The following is a 16,744-nucleotide window of genomic DNA, read 5'->3' as shown; positions in this document are numbered from 1 at the left end:
ATATTCTTTAAAAAAAATTTTTCGGTAAGAGCTTTTAAAAGTCATCTTACAGAATTCCTTGCAAGGAGAGATAACAGTTTAAAATAAATCCCAGATTCTGCAGATGATTTGATCAGCACAATTCTATAATTCCTTCAGTACAGAACCATTCTTTCAACCAAAGTTAATTGTCTGCAGACATAAATAAGATATGGAATAAATGTAACTCTTTTGTACTTTTAACATGTTTGTATTTGAATTACTAGGTCAATAAAATTAATAATGAACTAAATAATGATAAAAAAAGAACAAAATATATCTCAATTTCTTAAAATGGATTTAGTTGTCTAAGTAAAGTATACAGAGAGAAGCTGTAAACTATTTCCTTAACTCAATTGTTCTCTAATTGTGGAGATGCCTCCCTGTCATCTCAAGAGAGATATGTTTAACCATATGGCTGCTGCTTCTGAAGCAGGTGAAGTCCGTCACTCTCTTGCCAGATAAGTAAGGTGGGTTAAGTACTCCATGGCAATGTTTGGGGAGTGAGAGCGCAATCATCTGAACATACCAGCTGAACATGATGTGGAAGGAAGTGAATTCAAGATTTGCTGCTTTGCTTTTAATGGCATTTTAAGTTCTGAATGAATTTTAGGAATGGGTGATAACTTTAGGATTAGTTGTCAAGTCTACTGTGTAAGATCCCATGTGTAGAAGAGATGGTTAGGCATTTTGTATGTGTGGTGGTTGGGTTAGAAAAGAAAGTACTTTTAGAAGTAGACATAGAGTTTGAAAAGTTTTAGAAATCCTTCTTTGCTGCATTAAAGCCAACAAAGTAACATCTACCACACATTATAATATCTATTGAGCCAGCTAAGTAATATCTACCACACATTCATTATGGGGACACACAGACACTTGCTCAGGCCCTATTCACCCACTTTCATGTGGAAAACTATGGTAACTCATTCACAGGTATAAGAACAGATTAGCTGCAGCTGCGGCAGTATTAAGACCACATCTCCAGATGAAGTAGCATGATGAACTACAGTTACCCTGTTTCCCCGAAAATAAGACCTAACCTGAAAATAAGTCCTAGTGTGAATTTGCAGGATGCTCGTAATATAAGCCCTACCCCAAAAATAAGCCCTAGTTAAGTGAAACCCCATCCTCCACCATTCTGTAGCAACCAGAAGAAGATGTATTTTTTCCTCCTTTGTTCTAAGATGTGATGGTAACTATGCTGGCTGTAGGATAGTGTGTATGTTGTATAATATGATCTTTAGTTTGAATATATTCAAATATGCTTTTGTATTGCTCAGTGAACTGTACTTTATGTTCAACAGGTTTTATTATTCTGAAACATTAACGTGCTGTTAGAATTTTGTGACACCATTGTCATGTATTGTGTAATGTACAAACAGTTAAAATGATTCATGAATCCAGTAGTTAAACATTGCCAACATCTTAAATGTCTGCTTTCAGTTTATGTACAAATGAGGTCAAAGTGTATCCCTTTTAACCCTCTAAAGCAGAATTAAACAAATTCTAACCTGTTTTGTTATTCTCTAATGTAAATCACTTTTGTTGAAATAAAATGGCACCTTTCTTCACTGATGTATTGAAATATATATTTAAAACATTGCTGTACTTATTGGGTATGATTCAAATTAAACCAGATTTGATGAAGACTATCTGTGGTGTTCAGCGATTCAAGCCCCTATCAATATATACCTCAAAAAGCAACTCTTTGCTGAATCTACTATTGCCTATGAATTAATCTCAGCTTGAAGGAGAAGAAAGGTGGAGTTACGGATAGTTTCTGCCTACATTCTCTCAGTGTGCACTTCTGTGGATAGTGAGCTAGCTGGAGTTTTGTTCTGACCCAAAAAGACTTTATTTATATTATTCAGAATTCAGCATTAGGTACCACTCAGCTTTCAGGTCTTTGTTAGACCTTTCTGCTATGAGCTGCTTTAGAAAGAAACTATGTGCTTATTGCGAGATTGGTCTCCTTAAGAAAGTGTGGAACTCTCTTCTGCCCCTTTCTCACAGTGTTATTCAGAACTTAGCAACCAGTAACTAAAGACAGCTGCACATGTTATACTTCATATAGTTTATCAACAGTGAAGAAGACTGTACCACTCTTCTGTTCTTTTAATATATATTTTTAAAATTATCTTTATTCACTGTATTCTCAAAGGCTTTCACGGCCAGGATCCTATGGTTGTTGTAGGTTTTTCAGACAGCCCGAAAAACCTACAACAACCATATTTTTATTCACATCTCTTTTTTTCAGTGCTCATGGTTGTTCTTTTGGTTTCCTTCCATCCTTGTTTCTACAAGCTCTGTTCTGCTGTTAAATACAGTATGTGGCAGTTTGTTGTCATTATGTTCAGGAGAAAATTTAAGGGTTTTTTTTTCTTTTTAACTGGGAAAAACCTATCTAGACATTTCGAATTATTATATTCTATTTCTCTAATCTGGTTAGTGTTTGAATGTTTAAATAAGATATTTTGTTACTATTGTTCTGTTGTTCATTACACTAGAATTGCAAAATCCTTATGCAGTATTTTACCACTTGGAAATTGTATAATGTGCAGATAATGATATTGCTTCCCTAAACTCATTTTAGTTGCTTAATAGCAAATTCTGACTAATGTTTTGTTTTATTTATTTTATTTAAAATATTTTTATCTTGCTTTTCTCCCAAAGCTGCTTACGTAATTAAATACACAGTATTAAAAGCTAAAAACAGTAAATTATTCAAATATTAAAGACGAATACAGTGGTGTCTCACTTAACGGGCGCTCCGTTTAGTGATGAAAGCGCATAGCGACGAAGATTTTGCGATCGCATTGCGATGTTTTAAATGGGATTTTTTCGCTTTGCAATGATTGGGTCCCTGTTTCGCTTACCGATCATCGCAAAGCGATGATTTTTTAAACAGCTGATCGGCGGTTCCAGAATGGCCGCTGGGTAAAAAAATGGCCGCCTGCTGTGTTTAGGGACAGATTCCTCGCTTAAGAGGCAGCGAAAATGGCTGTCATATGGAGGATCTTCGCTTTAAGGTCAGTTTTTTGCCCATAGGAACGCATTAAACAGGTTTTAATGTGTTTCTATGGACTTTTTAAAATCGCATAGCGACGAAATCGCTTAGCAGCGATTTTTGCTGCATGAATTAACGTCGCTATGCGAGGCACCACTGTACTTGTTTTTCATACAGGTATTCCATTTAAATTATGTTTTCCATTGAATTTGTACTTTCTCCAGTGAAGGGCTGTAATAAGTAATGTACTGTAGAAGCATTTTGAGAGATGTGTGTTGAGCTACTTAAGTTAGTGAGCTTTCTTCTTGCACATGGAAATTCCAGGTCAGTTATGTGATTTACTCAAAATAAACTAGATTTTGTTCATGTCCCTTTAACTGTGAGTGGTTAGATGAATGTATACACTCAGCAACACTGTTTCATCCTCTCTTTTTTTAAAAGGCCTGCTTAGTTGGCAGAATGTTGTTGCAGTGCTGGCTAGGGTTTGAGTGCACAGTAGTTGCACTTTTTTCTTTCACTAACAACAATGAAGTGACATTCATATGGCCTAGATTCAGGATGCTACATCTTTGCCAACATTTTGAAGCATTCTTTTTTATACTGAGTCAGGAACATTCTGTTAAACCAGCTGTGTAGTGAGAATGTTTATCAGACAAGCTTTTCTTTATTTCATTCATAATTTTAACAAAGGATAGGATCATAATTACTAGCTTGTTTTGTATATTAAGATGTGTAATTTTGATAAGCCCTATTTAGCATTTCCCTATGATACTCTATTGATTGATTTTATGTATTTAATAATCTCAAATGTCCCTCTAATCCTCTCCATCCAGAAATCAAAATGCAAAATTATTGGCTGTTATTTGTGTTTTTACAACACACTGTTGAGATAGTTTAGGGTGGAAGAGTCAGATTTCTGGCTTGCTCCCATTTCTCCTTTGTAAGTCCTAGCAGACTGATGCTGTAACCACCATTCAGTCTACTCAGTCCCTGGAGTGGGTTATCTTAGGTTTGTTGGACTTGTCCATCAGTGCTGTTAGTCTGTCATTTATCTTCTGTTTAGTAAGAGCCAAGAAGTGTATAAATAACCATCATGAAGGAGTCATCAGTGCCAGTTTAAAATAAAATAAAATGTTAAAGCATATTGTGCTGTAGAAAAAGTACAATAAACATGATTATAATTTCGCAGTCGTTTTTAGTGTTATGCAGACTTTGATACTTTCCTCTTTACTTATCCCACTGTTCCCATATTAGTGTTACTTGTTTCTTTAAATTGTATATTGACATTGTCAACTCTAAAGATATAAAACTGTGTATAGTTCCTTTTGTTTAGTTACTTTGATCAGAATGGTGCAAGGATTACTGCTTTAAATGCAACTTTATAGGATCTGTTTTTTAATATTCCCAGGCAAACAAGTAGTGAATAATGAGCCTTTGTCAATCTGTAAGTAATACACTACTTTCTTTTGGATAAAAGAGGTGGTTGCACTAGATAAGGAGCAGATAATGCAAAATAGCAGAAGAAAAATAAGTTGAGATTATTGTCTTTTTCTGGTGAAGTTGGAATAGTTATGATTATTCTGTAATATGACACTAGCTTAGTTAAGTGTTATCAGTGGTTACCTTTATATGCCACCTGTCATCAGATAAGAGCAAATCTCATGGACTCCTCGGGTTATTCTCAGAACAACTTTGTATGGTTGTTTATGTTGAGAAAATGTGACTAGATCAAGTTCACTCTTTGATTTTCATGGTTGGATGAGTCAGAATTTGAACCCAGGTTTCCTGCGTCCTAGTCAAGCACTTGTAACTGCCATGCTGCACTGACTCTTATGGTGCTGCACTCATAGTAGTGCCAGGATTTTCTTGCTTTACGTCCATGCTATAGCTCTGCTTCCCTCCACTGCCGTGTAAATCTGTTCTGGAAGCCTGCTGCTTCCCTGAAAACCTGCTCTTTATCTCTCAGCCTTATAGACAAGCTTTTCAGGCTTATGGAAGGAGTCTCCAGGAGGAAGGAGAGATTCCTCATGTCTATTGTATTCTGGTCAAGAATTCTGTCACTATCAGTCTAGTAGTCTAGAGATGCTTGTTATAGGCAAAGAGGCAAATGCTATTTTAGACTGCATTAACAGAAGTATAGTTTCAAAATGGGAGTGCCTGTTTGCTTGCTTAAAGTAAATATTCTATAAATATTGTGGATGATTGGAAGCTGTGCCCCTTTTACTGTCTGATCAGTTTTCCTGTGTTTGGAAGCACAAGTTGGTTATAAATGCTTATACCATTCTCTAAGATATCTATGTGTCTTAGGTGTGGTATGGATAAATTTTATGTATTTGGAATAATTATTTCAGTGGCTATTGGATTTATAGTACTGTATTGCTTTTTTAGTATACAGAAACTTGGTTATTAAATTTGACAATGTTTTTCTTCCTATCTGAAATGAGCTATATCATCCCAGTGTTAGTCCTGAGAAAGTTCTATTGCTTCATTAGATTTTCTGGAGACTGTCACTAGTATCAGATCATATTTCCTCTCTCTTGTAGCAGTTGGTGGCTTTTTTCCACAGTTCATTCTTGCAAAGTGCTATTGAGTCCTCTGAAGCACATCAGCAGTCAGTGAAGTAGAATATGAGATGATGTGAGAGTCTGAAGGACAGATGCTGACTGTCGAAGCTGAAGAATATTAATCTCCAAGGGCAAAGATGTTGGCAGTTACACTGAGTATAGATTATGTGATTCTTAAGACTTGCATTTTCCTCTTTCTCTGAATTGCTGATTAACTCTTGGTACTGCAAAATAAATAGTCTATTTTGAAGTTTAGAAAAAATGGTACTGTTGCAGATTCTCAGTTATAATACTACTAAACAGCCATGATCTATGAACTTGTTTGGCAGTGTTGTTTAAGTATCTTGAATCTTACACCCCAAATGCATCACATATCCTGTATTGCATATAAGAGGATGAAGAAATGTTTGGGTGAATTTGTAAATACAAGTTAATAAATGTATATAAAGATTTGGATACCAATGTTATGAGTATAATGATATAGGATATCTGACACTTTCATGTCAGTATTAATGAAAGATGAGAACCACTCTCGAAAGAAGATATGTGTTGAAAATAAATAACAGTCACTACATTTGAATAGGGTAGCTTTGGTGCATGAACTACACGTCAGCATATGAAGTAGCACCTGCCAAACACTGCCAAACACAAAGCAAATAGTCTCCACAAGGAATAATAAACTTCAAATGCTGTCAGAAACCAGCTGTGGCACACAACCACAAACACTAAGAAGTACAGCCTTGGTCTTCTGTTACTCTGCAGCCATATATACCCTCCTGCCCCTTTCAGATTAAAATAAATGGAATGTTTATTCAGAATATCTATGAACCTTAAATGAACAACAGAGAATGCCAAGACTATAACATGGAAAGAAAGAATTATCTGCCTCTTAAAAAGGATGGAGCCCCAGGAAAGTCTAACCTCAGTTACACTGAGAACTTAACAGGCTATGGATTGGAGTTGGCCCAACCAAGATGAATCTGGGGGAAAATATGGAATTTGTGCACCAACACAGTCCTTTGTAAGTGTAGAGAACAATAAGTTCCACACTTGTATTAGTGTACTCAATGCCCTTCAATGTGTACTGTGGAAGAGCTGATTCTTACTGTCCAAATGCTCTTGATGTTTGTTGCCTACATTGCACAAAACGTATCTAAATATCATTAATCATACTGTGGTGCTTCTGACACAAATAAAAAAAGCACTTCCTGAGTGCACATGCCTTTACCAGTCTTCCCTGGGAATGGGGAAGGTAAACCTGGTCTCCTATGAAGAGGCTTCTCATTCCTGTCAGCAGATGTGGAATTTTGAAAAATTGTCATAGGTACAGTAACAAAAGAAAATTATTCCATGTGGGAGTGTCCTTTCTCAAAATTACGGCTGTGGAACATTTGTTTGGTCACAAATCAAAATATTGGTTTCATAGAAGTGGAAACTGGCAAGGCTAAAATATGGATAACTTGTCCAAAATCTTGAGCATAAGGCAAAAGTGGGGATCTAATCACAAACAACCTGGACTATCACTTTGAAGCCACTTTTCCCTTCTCTTACTTTTAAAACGGCTCACAGGAGTCGTACTGCAAATCCACAGATCCATTCTTCTTTCAGAACCTTGTCATAATATTTTGTTCTCTGGAACCACTCCCCCATCTTCTTTTCACTTATGGAGCTCCATCATTTCACAGCTACATGCAACTACATACACAGTGTCTTGTTTTCCACACCCGAGCCCAGTTCAGCCCAGTCTGAGTCACCCTGCAAACACACAGCTTTGTAAAGCAGAAAAAGCAGTTCATATGCATCCCAGGGAAAAGTAGTAAAAACTGAATAGCCCTAAACTAGGCGCTTCACTTTGCAGCTGCACAAAGTAAAATATTCTTCTTTTTTTAAAATTAAAAAGGGGCACACATAGTATTAGCACAATACTTACTGTAATTATAAAACTCTGATTGAATATAAAGTGCTCGGGGTTTGCCTTGTATTCTTTCTAGGCTAAGAATTATTCTTCGTATTTCCCAATTTCAGAGCAAAAACGGCTAGCGCCTTGCAAGGATTTACCATGGGAAAAGAGGCATTAGACAGAATATTTGACACCCTCGAGCCTCTCTCTCTTTCTCTTTCCCCCAGCTACTTTTTCTAGCTGCTATATATCTGCTTGAGGCAGGACTCTTAGTTACTGTCACACCAGGTCCTGTCACAGAGGAATTCACATTGCATCCATCCCCAAAAGAATGGGATTAGAAATGAAAAAATGAGTCCTAGGAGAACTATGCCGTTGTTTGTAAGCTGAAGACTGTAAGTGAAGAAGACTACAGTTAAGCCTCTCTTTCCTTCTTCACCCATCCTGATGTTGTTTTTTAATGTATATGGAAAGTTGGAGGAGATATCAGTTATTACAAGCAGATCCTGGGTCCCTTTAGCTCAGTTGCAGTGGGTCATCAAGACCCAGATTTGGCCTAGGTCGACTAGAAAGATTGTTATTTTGTTGTATATGTGATGAACTGTGAGATCTGTCACAATTCATTTGAATCCAGGGTCCACCTCTGCTAACAAAGCAGTTTGGTACTGTCAGATCAAACATGAGTCAAGGAAGTTGACTTTGTCACTCTGACACGCTCTTGCTTTCACTTCCCCCTTATACAGATATTCTTTATGTGAGTCTGTCAATGATGAATAGTATTTTATGGCTCTTTAGGGAGCATTCTTCACTCTCTAGTTTACTCTTGTGTACTATCTTCAGTTAAGTTTAATTTATTATGTATAGATAGCATCTTCCAGTGTACATTTCTGTAGATCAAAGACCATAGGAGAGACGTGATAGCTTTATACAGTATATGTGAATGTGGTAATTTTGTGGGATTGCTGATCATAGTGCTTGATTCTGGGATATACTCAAATAGAGTATAGAGATTTCAGTGACCCTGACTGAACTTACTAAAATGTGGTTCTTCAACGTGGTCTCTATGAATCCACACTAGTGGGTTAAACAGCCCCTGCGCTGGACCTCTCTGAATCTTCCAGAGCTGTAGGGAAAAGTAACAACGTTTAGGTTGCCTTGTATTGCACACGCTCTGCCCGCCAAAAGCCCCAGTTCCATTTTTCCGCCCGCGGAGTTGGAACCTCTCACTCAGAGCTCTTCAATTTCGTTATTCTGCCTTATTTCCTTCGACTTGGATTTGGCTCTTCCGTCTATCTGATCTTCTGTTGCCCTGATCATGGACTGCCTGACTATTCTCTTGCCTCTGGCGATTCAGCAAGTACCTTAACTACCTGAATTACTTTCTATTGAGGCCTATTTACTGTCTGCTGAGGCACCACGCGCCCCCCGGACGCTTTCAGTTTCTACTTATTCTCTTCGTTTTCCCACGCTATTTGGCCTATGTCACCTAAGAGAGGGCCATTTAGCCGCTGTTCTTCGTGCTCAAAAAAATTGCCTTTTCAAGATGCACATTCCCTTTGTGTTTTTTGCCTCGGAGAGAAGCATTTGACTACTCATTGCAAATATTGTAAAGAATTCACCAAGGCTACACTCAGGGCTCGTCAGCAACTCCTGAAATACTTTCTTTGGAGCCAGACTTTGTCCGCCTCACAGCCATCTGACATGGAGTCTGTCCAATCTACCTCCACTGTCCGCTCGGAAGTCACTCTTGTCTCCTCATCTCCTCCTCAAACAAAGGATCCTGCCAAGAAAACCTCAGAAGGGAAGTCTAAGAAACCGGCTGCAGCAAAGAAACTTCCATCTACTTCTTCTGTCCCATTGACATCGACAGAACCAAAGCAGAAAAAGGCACTTCAAAAGCCGAAGTCTAAAGCGAATGAGCTTACTATTGTTGTTCCACCTGTCGCTGCCTCATTGCCATTGACTATACTGGAGGATTCGTCTCGGGACTGAGACTCCACATCTGATTTAGGCACCTCCCTTCCACCTCGACAAGAACCACCGGTTGACAGGGGAAGGTCGCCTACAGCTAGCCAGCTTGCTCAAGTCATGACTGGCTTAGCTAATGCCCCATCTAGCCCAATTCTAACAGGGTGGGCATCTCGATCCCCTTCAATTGTGTCGGGATCGCTACCTTCCAGGTGTCCTCCACCTCCTCGAGGTCGACCTGAGAAGCCGGTCGAGGCTCCTTCTCCTCGATGCCCATTATCTGATCGGGACGACTATGAGCCTCCCGCCAAAAAGCGTCGACACCGGCATAAACATAGACACGGACATCAGCGTCGAAGAGATTCCTCCCCTTCTGACTCCGACTACAGCCGGAGTCGTAAGAGGTCCCGCCATCGATGCCGTAGAAGGGATCAGAATCCTCATCGACCTCGAGAGATTGGAGGTGTCGACGGAAGAGGTCTCATTATACTTATTCATCCTCTTCCCCTTCTCATTCCCCTCCAAGAGGATCTCCGCATAGGCAACCTCTTGGTGTCGAGCCTGTAAAACTTTCGACGTCGAAGGCTCTGAACACTCCAGTTCATCCTACTAGGGGTCCCCCTCAAGGTACAGGACCCACTCCAACATGTCCAAAGCAAACAGCCGCATCTGATGCTGGACAGACACCTGTCATCCTCGAACATTCTGAGGATTACCAACCAGCCTTAGAAGGTTTGTCTGACAATGATGAAGAAGGGGAGTCTGCCGTTTCTCTTGACACCCCTGTACCAGGAGAACCAGTGGGTTTGGATGCTGCAGAATTACATCCCTCCTCCCCGTCTGAAGATTTCTCCTCCTACACCCAGATGGTTTCTTGTATGGCTAAGACCTTAAAACTTGCAACAGAACAATCACTTCCAAGAGAAGAAGACCTCATTTTTGGTGATATCAATTCAGAGAAGTCTCACTCTGTGAGTCTCTCATATGTACCTGAACTACTGGACTTGATTAAAGAATACTGGGAGCACCCAGCTCTCCCTACAACCATGTCAAGAAGGATGGTAAATCTTTATCACATTCATGGTTCTGACACTTCCTTTCTCGTGAAGCACCCTGCTCCAAATTCCTTAATTGTGGAGTCTAGTGCCTCCAAGCCACCAACCAAGGGTCACACCACACCTTCCAACAAGGAAGGAAGCCGTATGTACTCAATGACTACTTTTGTCCTACGTGCCATTAACTATCTGGTGGCTATGGGGGCTTACCAAAAACAACTTTGGTCTAGAATCTTGCCAGCATTGCAGTTTGCCCCCGAAGACATCAGGCAGCTTTGCCTTAACACTCATGCTGAGGCCCTGACTGTGTCTAAACATCAACATCTCGCCTCTCGCCATATAGCAGGACATCCAGGTCATTTTGGTATAATTTCTCTGTGTATTCTTGCCACCTCTTCTTGATGTCTTCTGCTTCTGTTAGGTCCCTACCATTTTGGTCCTTGATCATGTCCATCTTTGCACAAAAGGTTCTTTAATATCTCCAATTTTCTTGAACAGATCTCTGGTTTATCCCTTTCTATTAATTTCCTCTATTTCTTTGCACTGTTCATTTAAGAAGGTCCTTTTGTCTCTCCTTGCTATTCTTTGGAAGTCTGCATTCCATTTTCTGTAACTTTCCCTGTCTCCCTTGTATTTTTCTTCCCTTCCCTTCTCTGCTATTTGTAAGGCCACGTTGGACCACCACTTTGCTTTCTTGCATTTCCTTTTCTCTGAGATAGTTTTTGTTGCTGCCTCCTGTACAGTGTTATGAGCCTCCATCCACAGTTGTTCAGGCACTCCACCAAATCTAGTTCCTTACATCTGTTCTTCACTTCCACTGTGTATTCATAAGGGATTTGGTTTAGATTATACCTGACTAGCCCAGTGGTTTTCCTACTTTCTTCAGTTTAACCTTGAATTTGCTAAAAGAAGCTGATGATCAGAGCCACAATCAGCTCCAGGTCTTGTTTTTGCTGACTGTATAGAGCTTCTCCATCTTTGGCTGCAGACAACATAATCAGTGTGATTTCAGTATTCCCCATCTGTTGATGTCCATGTGTAGAGTCGCCTCTTGTGTTGTTGGAAAAGAGTATTTGTGATGACCAGCTTGTTCTCTTGACAAAACTCTATTAGCCTTTGCCCTGCTTTTTTTTTTTTTTGAACTCCAAGGCCAAACTTACCTGTTGTTCCTTTGATCTTTTGACTCTCTACTTCAGCATTCCAGTCCCCTATAATGAGAAGAACATCTTTCTTTGGTGTCAGTTCTAGGTGTTGTAAATCTTCATAGAATTGGTCAATTTCAGCCTCTTCAGCATTGGTGGTTGGTAATTTGGATTACTATGATGTTGAAAGGTCTGCCTTGGATTTGTATTGAAATCATTCTATCATTTTTGAGATTGTATCTCAGTACAGCTTTTTCCATTTTTTGGTTGACTATGAGAGCTAATCCATTTCTTCTACGGGATTCCTGCACACAGTAGTAGATAAAAAAATTGACTGAGTTGAATTCGCCCATTCCTGTCCATTTTAGTTCACTGACGGCCAGGATGTCAATGTTTATTCTTGCCGTCTCCTGTTTGACCACCTCCAGCTTACCAAGGTTCATAGATCTTACATTCCAGCTTCCGATGCAGTATATTTCTTTGCAGCATCGGATTTTCCTTTCAGTTCGAGACACGTCCGCAGCTGAGCGTCCTTTCAGCTTTGGCCCAATCACTTCATTAGCTCTAGAGTTACTTGTACTTATCCTCCGCTCTTCCTCAGTAGCATGTTGGGTGCCTTCTGACCTGCGGGGCCCATCTTCTAGCGTCATATCTTTTAGCCTTTTGTTTCTGTCCATGGTGTTTTCTTGGCAAATATACTGAAGTGGCTTGCCAGTTCCTGCTTCAGGTGGATCACATTTAGTCAGAACTCTCCACTATGACCTGTCCGTCTTGGGTGTCCCTGCACGGCATAGCCCATAGCTTCTCTGAATTACTCTTCGCCACAACAAGGCAGCAATCCATGAAGGGGTCAATGAAAATAGATCAGGTCTATTGTGTGACTGTACTGAGTGAAAATCCTTTCTTTAGCTTTACCTTATTTTTATCTTTTTCTGTATTGAAACAAATTGTTCCTGTCCTATATAATCAGGCAAAAACTTTTTTAAAATGCTGTCAGCATGTCCTTATTATTTCTCAGCAAAGGAAGCATACTCACCCATTTAGCCTTGCCTGATTATTTATTTTATACCTTGAATTGTCCTTGGAGTCTGTCTTCTGAATGCTGTCCAGTAAGTCAGAGTTCTTCTTGAATGGTGATGTTAAAAAAGAATGCAGTAACTAGGGGTTGGTTAACATAATGTTGCTATTCCTTAACTATATTTAGAAAATGAAGAATAGATTAAAGGACAAGGTGGATTTGATTTAACTAAAAATATTATTTCATTAAAATTTAACACAGCCTTGGGGCATACGGATGTTGTACTTTTGTAGGCGGGGCTTATAATCATGCACATGTCCCTTTTCCTAATGTAATGCCTAAGCATCGACAGTAAGGTTAGAGTTGTTGAAGGAACTGAATACAGTATTGGGTTAAATCTGGTACATGATACAATATGGTATACTTTGTATATATACATGGAGGGTTAGATCTTTGGTGGAATCACTCTCCTTATAGATGAGACTTTTGATTTCACACTTACAAGAATAGGGGAAAGGAAATGCAAGCAGATGAGAGATATGTATTCTTTCAATTAACATGTAGAGGGTTCAGTCTTTATAGAACAAAAATGTTGAAACTACAGTTTCCCACCATCTTTCACAACCAGCATAACTGATTATGTAATTGCTCCTTCAAACATGGACACAGACTGCATCATCAGCATGATACGAATATGTATGTTTTTATTAAGTAGCTGTTAAGAGTTTTAAAACTGTGTGATTGTATAGTCCTGTGAACAAAGAGACTCTTTTTTCCAGTTTTGCCATTGATTAGTTTTCAGATGTATTTTGGGAATCATTTGCAATATACACTTAGATTAGGAAGAACAATTTGGTCATCTTAGAGTACCTTTCATATGTGAGTTACTTCAAATAGGAGATGCATTCTATCTTTATACAGTACAGTATTTTGTTTCCAGGACAGATGGAATCATTAGGAAATCATTGTTTCAAAAAATAGAAACAAAGAAAAGAGCAGCATAATTGTGCTACTAGGAGAAGATGCCAAAAAAGTATTTTCTTGGACAACTGGCTATTTTCAGAGGAGATACATGCATTATACCTGAGGACTATGCTCTCCAGGGTTTTATTTCTTTCCCATAAAATGTAAAAGAAATCAAATATCATACTTGCATTTCTTGGATGTTGATAAAAATGTCAGGATTTCATAAGTACACTCCAATTGGGTATATTGTCATGCCCAACATGATAGTAAAGGTATTGTGTTTCCCTGAAAATAAGCCAGGCTCTTATATTAATTTTTGCTCCAAAAATGCATTAGGGCTTATTTTCAGGGGATGTTTTATTTTTTAATGTACAACAATCTACATTTATTAAAATACAGTCATGTCATCTTCTTCTGGTTGTTGCACAATGGTGGAGGGGGGTTTCACTTAAGTAGAGTTTATTTTTGGGGTAGGGCTTATATTATGAGCATCCTGCAAAATCATACTGGGACTTATTTTCAGGTTAGGTCTTATTTTCGGGAAAACAGGGTAACTATAGTTCATCATGCTACCTCATCTGGAGATGTGGTCTTAATACTGCTGCAGCTGCAGCTAATCAGTTCTTATACCTGTGAATGAGTTACCATAGTTTTCCACATGAAAGTGGGTGAATAGGGCCTGAACAAGTGTCTGTGTGTCCCCATAATGAATGTGTGGTAGATATTACTTAGCTGGCTCAATAGCTCAGTGAGTTAGGCATTTGGCTGTGGAGCCAGATGTTGGGAGTTCAATTCCCCACTATGCATCCAGGAAGGGCCAGCCTTGACGAAACTGCACAGAGCCCTGATGCCCCCAGAAGAAGGGAATGGTACAGCATGTGTCATGTTCCCGCCTGCCCTTTGGTTGTTTCACCAAGCAAAGGTACAAGCTACATGTCGTCCAGCTGCCATCAGTTGATTACATGAACTTTATTCGCTATTAATGATAGAGGTCCAGGCAACGTATCATTTAAGAACCAAATAGAAATTGTTTATTGTTACCGGTGATAACAGTTCAGTCAATGTCATTAACTCTCAACTAAACAACCTTCTGTCTTCACTCTGAAGTGCCTTCCCAAACACACTATTCCAAACTCCCAAACTCAAACTGCCCTCTAATCTCACTCATTTTCCTTCTCCCTTCTTAACTCTGCCCCACCAACTCCCATTGGTGCATACAAATCTCAACATGAGTATTAATGAGCAGGGTGAACACATATCTGAATATTCTCTACCTAGAAAACCCTGGGAAAGTTCACAATAGGTTGGAATCAATTGGTCAGCACACAGTTATTATTAGATATTACTTGAGACCAGATAGCCTGGATTATATTGAAACTCTATTCATTGGACTTCATTGTTTCATTTGACTTCTTTGTCCATTGTTGAGTAAGCTCATCTTAATATTGCAACCTGGCTGTTGAGATGAGATGAAGAAGTATTAAGCACTACTGACTTGGATTGAAGTATTGAATCCTCTTGGATTCAAGAGGTTTGGAAATGCTCTTTTTCTCTAATTTCAACTGGTGATGTTCAGATACAGGCCTCATTTGCTGGAATGTACCTGTATCAGAACTGGCAAAAAACAACACTTGAGCACAAATCTATTACAATTGCTTTTACAAACCAGTACTGATAGAACTGCCCCCTTAATGTGGGATTGAACAGGAAAACTACTTCAACTGTTACTTGCCTTCAGAAGTTATACCTTGTTTCCCCTAAAATAAGACCTAATCTGAAAATAAGCCCCAGTATGATTTTGCAGGATGCTTGCAATATAAGCCCTACCAAAAAAGTAAACCCTAGTTAAGTGAAACCCCATCTTCCACCATTGTGCAGCAACCAGAAGAAGATGACATGGCTGTATTTGAATAAATGTAGATTGATGTACATTAAAAAAATAAAACATCCCCTGAAAATAAGCCCTAATGCATTTTTGGAGCAAAAATTAATACAGTATAAGACCCTGTCTTATTTTCGGGGAAATAGGGGAAGTATTTCAGGAATTGGTTAGCCAGAGAGTCTTCAATTCAGCAGAATCTGTATATATTAATCACCATTCTTTGATAGTTTGGCAGATGCTATTTTCTTTCAGGGCTTTTTTTTTCAAGTGTAGATTGAATAATGTTAATGCAGTTTGAAAAACAGGTTGAAGGAAACAGTTGTTGTAAAACAGAGGTTGAAACTGCTTTGTTCTGCTTCTGAAAACACTTTCCTGTAATAGAAGAAAAAACAGTGCTTCCATAGTTATTCTATTTGCAGGGGAATTGATCCTCTGATTTCTCTTATTTTACTTGTATTTTACAATGTACTGTTGAAATAAGAGATAGCCAGGATCCAGATAAGTACAGTGGTGCCTCGCTTAACGAGTGCCTCGCTGAGCGATGAAATCGCTTAACGAGGCACTCTGGGCCATCGCTGGAGCATTCGCTCAGCGATGGCCCCTATGGGGTTTTTTCGCTTTGCGAAGATCGCTAAGCGATTCGCTTAGCGATCTTCGCATAACGAAGCCGGGGAGAACAGCTGATCGGCGGTTCCAAAATGGCCGCCGGAAGGTCCGTGCCGCATTTTCGCGCCCTGCCCTCGCTTAACGAGGGCGTGAAAATGGCGGCGCTATGAAGAAACATCGCTGAACGGTGAGTTTTCAAGCCATAGGAACGCATTGAACTTCGTTCTATGGCTTTTTAAATTCCGTTTAGCGATGTTTCGCTATAGTGAAGGTTAATCCGGAACGGATTAACCTCGCTATGCGAGGCACCACTGTATACTGTTTCTGTTAAATGTTTGAATATTGTGTTTCTCCAAGAGAGAGGGGTTTTTCAGTGGTGTGAAGTCATGGAGTAGCCTGTCATGAGAAGTTTGTCTTGGCCTGTTTTTGAGATGGTTTATAAATTATATTATTATATTGAGATTTTTGAAATTTGAACCTTTAATATGGTAACATAAATATTTTCTAGACCTTTACTATAATAATGTAAATAAATATTTTAGGTCATGTGAAAGAGGGCTCTATATGGAGTGATATTGAGTGGGAAGCCAAGATTGCAATTTTATTTTTAACGCATTA

General features: G+C 39.1%; 1 protein-coding gene across 9 annotated transcripts in view; it reads left to right on the top strand.

The window, feature by feature from the left end:
• FRYL (FRY like transcription coactivator) overlaps window positions 1-16,744 on the top strand; it is a 233,791-nt gene that overhangs the window by 56,174 nt on the left and 160,873 nt on the right. The gene's annotated exons all lie outside the window — the stretch shown is intronic.

Source organism: Pogona vitticeps, chromosome 5 (genome assembly GCF_051106095.1).
Source record: "Pogona vitticeps strain Pit_001003342236 chromosome 5, PviZW2.1, whole genome shotgun sequence".
In the NCBI taxonomy this organism is placed as follows: Eukaryota; Metazoa; Chordata; class Lepidosauria; order Squamata; family Agamidae; genus Pogona; species Pogona vitticeps.
The sequence above is the reverse complement of the archived record's forward strand: the minus strand, read 5'-3'. Positions and strand labels throughout refer to the sequence as shown.